Consider the following 5550-nt stretch of genomic DNA (forward strand, 5'->3'; position numbering starts at 1 on the left):
GAAGATCCGCCGCCGTTAAGAAATCCCGGGTACACTCACAATGTCGTTCCTGATGCCGTAGCCGCGGGTGCACAGGGCGTCAGTAGCATGCTTAGCGAAAACCACGGCCGCGGCGAACGAAGATCCGCCGCCGTTAAGAAATCCCGGGTACACTCACAATGTCGTTCCTGATGCCGTCGTCGCGGGTGCACAAGGCGTCAGTAGCATGCTTAGCGAAAACCACGACCGCGGCGAACGAAGATCCGCCGCCGTTAAGAAATCCCGGGTACACTCACAATGTCGTTCCTGATGCCGTCGCCGCGGGTGCACAAGGCGTCAGTAGCACGCTTAGCGAAAACCACGGCCGCGGCGAACGAAGATCCGCCGCCGTTAAGAAATCCCGGGTACACTCACAATCTCGTTCCTGATGCCGTCCGCGGGTGCACCAGGCGTCAGTAGCACGCTTAGCGAAAACCACGACCGCGGCGAACGAAGATCCGCCGCCGTTAAGAAATCCCGGGTATACTCACAATGTCGTACCTGATGCCGTCGCCGCGGGTGCACAAGGCGTCAGTAGCACGCTTAGCGAAAACCACGGCCGCGGCGAACGAAGATCCGCCGCCGTTAAGAAATCCCGGGTATACTCACAATGTCGTTCCTGATGCCGTCGCCGCGGGTGCACAAGGCATCAGTAGCACGCTTAGCAAAAACCACGACCGCGGCGAACGAAGATCCGCCGCCGTTAAGAAATCCCGGGTACACTCACAATGTCGTTCCTGATGCCGTCGCCGCGGGTGCACCAGGCGTCAGTAGCATGCTTAGCAAAAACCACGACCGCGGCGAACGAAGATCCGCCGCCGTTAAGAAATCCCGGGTACACTCACAATCTCGTTCCTGATGCCGTCCGCGGGTGCACAAGGCGTCAGTAGCACGCTTAGCAAAAACCACGACCGCGGCGAACGAAGATCCGCCGCCGTTAAGAAATCCCGGGTACACTCACAATGTCGTTCCTGATGCCGTCGCCGCGGGTGCACAAGGCGTCAGTAGCAGGCTTAGCGAAAACCACGGCCGCGGCGAACGAAGATCCGCCGCCGTTAAGAAATCCCGGGTACACTAACAATGTCGTTCCTGATGCCGTCGCCGCGGGTGCACCAGGCGTCAGTTGCACGCTTAGCAAAAACCACGACCGCGGCGAACGAAGATCCGCCGCCGTTAAGAAATCCCGGGTACACTCACAATCTCGTTCCTGATGCCGTCGCGGCGGGTGCACAAGGCGTCAGTAGCACGCTTAGCGAAAACCACGGCCGCGGCGAACGAAGATCCGCCGCCGTTAAGAAATCCCGGGTACACTCACAATGTCGTTCCTGATGCCGTCGCCGCGGGTGCACCAGGCGTCAGTAGCACGCTTAGCAAAAACCACGACCGCGGCGAACGAAGATCCGCCGCCGTTAAGAAATCCCGGGTATACTCACAATGTCGTTCCTGATGCCGTCGCCGCGAGTGCACCAGGCGTCAGTAGCACGCTTAGCGAAAACCACGGCCGCGGCGAACGAAGATCCGCCGCCGTTAAGAAATCCCGGGTATACTCACAATGTCGTTCCTGATGCCGTCGCCGCGGGTGCACCAGGCGTCAGTAGCACGCTCAGCAAAAACCACGACCGCGGCGAACGAAGATCCGCCGCCGTTAAGAAATCCCGGGTATACTCACAATGTCGTTCCTGATGCCGTCGCCGCGGGTGCACCAGGCGTCAGTAGCAGGCTTAGCGAAAACCACGGCCGCGGCGAACGAAGATCCGCCGCCGTTAAGAAATCCCGGGTATACTCACAATGTCGTTCCTGATGCCGTCGCCGCGGGTGCACCAGGCGTCAGTAGCACGCTTAGCAAAAACCACGACCGCGGCGAACGAAGATCCGCCGCCGTTAAGAAATCCCGGGTACACTCACAATGTCGTTCCTGAGGCCGTCGCCGCGGGTGCACCAGGCGTCAGTAGCACGCTTAGCAAAAACCACGACCGCGGCGAACGAAGATCCGCCGCCGTTAAGAAATCCCGGGTACACTCACAATGTCGTTCCTGATGCCGTCGCCGCGGGTGCACAAGGCGTCAGTAGCACGCTTAGCAAAACCCACGACCGCGGCGAACGAAGATCCGCCGCCGTTAAGAAATCCCGGGTATACTCACAATGTCGTTCCTGATGCCGTCGCCGCGGGTGCACCAGGCGTCAGTAGCACGCTTAGCAAAAACCACGGCCGCGGCGAACGAAGATCCGCCGCCGTTAAGAAATCCCGGGTATACTCACAATGTCGTTCCTGATGCCGTCGCCGCGGGTGCACCAGGCGTCAGTAGCACGCTTAGCAAAAACCACGGCCGCGGCGAACGAAGATCCGCCGCCGTTAAGAAATCCCGGGTATACTCACAATGTCGTTCCTGATGCCGTCGCCGCGGGTGCACCAGGCGTCAGTAGCACGCTTAGCAAAAACCACGACCGCGGCGAACGAAGATCCGCCGCCGTTAAGAAATCCCGGGTATACTCACAATGTCGTTCCTGATGCCGTCGCCGCGGGTGCACCAGGCGTCAGTAGCACGCTTAGCAAAAACCACGACCGCGGCGAACGAAGATCCGCCGCCGTTAAGAAATCCCGGGTATACTCACAATGTCGTTCCTGATGCCGTCGCCGCGGGTGCACCAGGCGTCAGTAGCACGCTTAGGAAAAACCACGGCCGCGGCGAACGAAGATCCGCCGCCGTTAAGAAATCCCGGGTATACTCACAATGTCGTTCCTGATGCCGTCGCCGCGGGTGCACCAGGCGTCAGTAGCACGCTTAGCAAAAACCACGACCGCGGCGAACGAAGATCCGCCGCCGTTAAGAAATCCCGGGTATACTCACAATGTCGTTCCTGATGCCGTCGCCGCGGGTGCACCAGGCGTCAGTAGCACGCTTAGCAAAAACCACGGCCGCGGCGAACGAAGATCCGCCGCCGTTAAGAAATCCCGGGTATACTCACAATGTCGTTCCTGATGCCGTCGCCGCGGGTGCACAAGGCGTCAGTAGCACGCTTAGCGAAAACCACGGCCGCGGCGAACGAAGATCCGCCGCCGTTAAGAAATCCCGGGTATACTCACAATGTCGTTCCTGATGCCGTCGCCGCGGGTGCACAAGGCGTCAGTAGCACGCTTAGCGAAAACCACGACCGCGGCGAACGAAGATCCGCCGCCGTTAAGAAATCCCGGGTATACTCACAATGTCGTTCCTGATGCCGTCGCCGCGGGTGCACAAGGCGTCAGTAGCACGCTTAGCGAAAACCACGGCCGCGGCGAACGAAGATCCGCCGCCGTTAAGAAATCCCGGGTATACTCACAATGTCGTTCCTGATGCCGTCGCCGCGGGTGCACAAGGCGTCAGTAGCACGCTTAGCGAAAACCACGACCGCGGCGAACGAAGATCTGCCGCCGTTAAGAAATCCCGGGTATACTCACAATGTCGTTCCTGATGCCGTCGCCGCGGGTGCACAAGGCGTCAGTAGCACGCTTAGCGAAAACCACGGCCGCGGCGAACGAAGATCCGCCGCCGTTAAGAAATCCCGGGTATACTCACAATGTCGTTCCTGATGCCGTCGCCACGGGTGCACAAGGCGTCAGTAGCACGCTTAGCGAAAACCACGGCCGCGGCGAACGAAGATCCGCCGCCGTTAAGAAATCCCGGGTATACTCACAATGTCGTTCCTGATGCCGTCGCCGCGGGTGCACAAGGCGTCAGTAGCACGCTTAGCGAAAACCACGACCGCGGCGAACGAAGATCCGCCGCCGTTAAGAAATCCCGGGTATACTCACAATGTCGTTCCTGATGCCGTCGCCGCGGGTGCACAAGGCGTCAGTAGCACGCTTAGCGAAAACCACGGCCGCGGCGAACGAAGATCCGCCGCCGTTAAGAAATCCCGGGTACACTCACAATGTCGTTCCTGATGCCGTCGCCGCGGGTGCACCAGGCGTCAGTAGCACGCTTAGGAAAAACCACGGCCGCGGCGAACGAAGATCCGCCGCCGTTAAGAAATCCCGGGTATACTCACAATGTCGTTCCTGATGCCGTCGCCGCGGGTGCACCAGGCGTCAGTAGCACGCTTAGCAAAAACCACGACCGCGGCGAACGAAGATCCGCCGCCGTTAAGAAATCCCGGGTATACTCACAATGTCGTTCCTGATGCGGTCGCCGCGGGTGCACCAGGCGTCAGTAGCACGCTTAGCAAAAACCACGGCCGCGGCGAACGAAGATCCGCCGCCGTTAAGAAATCCCGGGTATACTCACAATGTCGTTCCTGATGCCGTCGCCGCGGGTGCACAAGGCGTCAGTAGCACGCTTAGCGAAGACCACGGCCGCGGCGAACGAAGATCCGCCGCCGTTAAGAAATCCCGGGTATACTCACAATGTCGTTCCTGATGCCGTCGCCGCGGGTGCACAAGGCGTCAGTTGCACGCTTAGCGAAAACCACGACCGCGGCGAACGAAGACCCGCCGCCGTTAAGAAATCCCGGGTATACTCACAATGTCGTTCCTGAAGCCGTCGCCGCGGGTGCACAAGGCGTCAGTAGCACGCTTAGCGAAAACCACGGCCGCGGCGAACGAAGATCCGCCGCCGTTAAGAAATCCCGGGTATACTCACAATGTCGTTCCTGATGCCGTCGCCGCGGGTGCACAAGGCGTCAGTAGCACGCTTAGCGAAAACCACGACCGCGGCGAACGAAGATCCGCCGCCGTTAAGAAATCCCGGGTATACTCACAATGTCGTTCCTGATGCCGTCGCCGCGGGTGCGCAAGGCGTCAGTAGCACGCTTAGCGAAAACCACGGCCGAGGCGAACGAAGATCCGCCGCCGTTAAGAAATCCCGGGTATACTCACAATGTCGTTCCTGATGCCGTCGCCGCGGGTGCACAAGGCGTCAGTAGCACGCTTAGCGAAAACCACGGCCGCGGCGAACGAAGATCCGCCGCCGTGAAGAAATCCCGGGTATACTCACAATGTCGTTCCTGATGCCGTCGCCGCGGGTGCACAAGGCGTCAGTAGCACGCTTAGCGAAAACCACGACCGCGGCGAACGAAGATCCGCCGCCGTTAAGAAATCCCGGGTACACTCACAATGTCGTTCCTGATGCCGTCGCCGCGGGTGCACAAGGCGTCAGTAGCACGCTTAGCGAAAACCACGGCCGCGGCGAACGAAGATCCGCCGCCGTTAAGAAATCCCGGGTACACTCACAATCTCGTTCCTGATGCCGTCCGCGGGTGCACCAGGCGTCAGTAGCACGCTTAGCGAAAACCACGACCGCGGCGAACGAAGATCCGCCGCCGTTAAGAAATCCCGGGTATACTCACAATATCGTACCTGATGCCGTCGCCGCGGGTGCACAAGGCGTCAGTAGCACGCTTAGCGAAAACCACGGCCGCGGCGAACGAAGATCCGCCGCCGTTAAGAAATCCCGGGTATACTCACAATGTCGTTCCTGATGCCGTCGCCGCGGGTGCACAAGGCGTCAGTAGCACGCTTAGCAAAAACCACGACCGCGGCGAACGAAGATCCGC

This window comes from Ixodes scapularis, unplaced genomic scaffold (genome assembly GCF_016920785.2).
Source record: "Ixodes scapularis isolate PalLabHiFi unplaced genomic scaffold, ASM1692078v2 ptg001946l_1___fragment_3__unscaffolded, whole genome shotgun sequence".
Lineage (NCBI taxonomy): Eukaryota > Metazoa > Arthropoda > Arachnida > Ixodida > Ixodidae > Ixodes > Ixodes scapularis.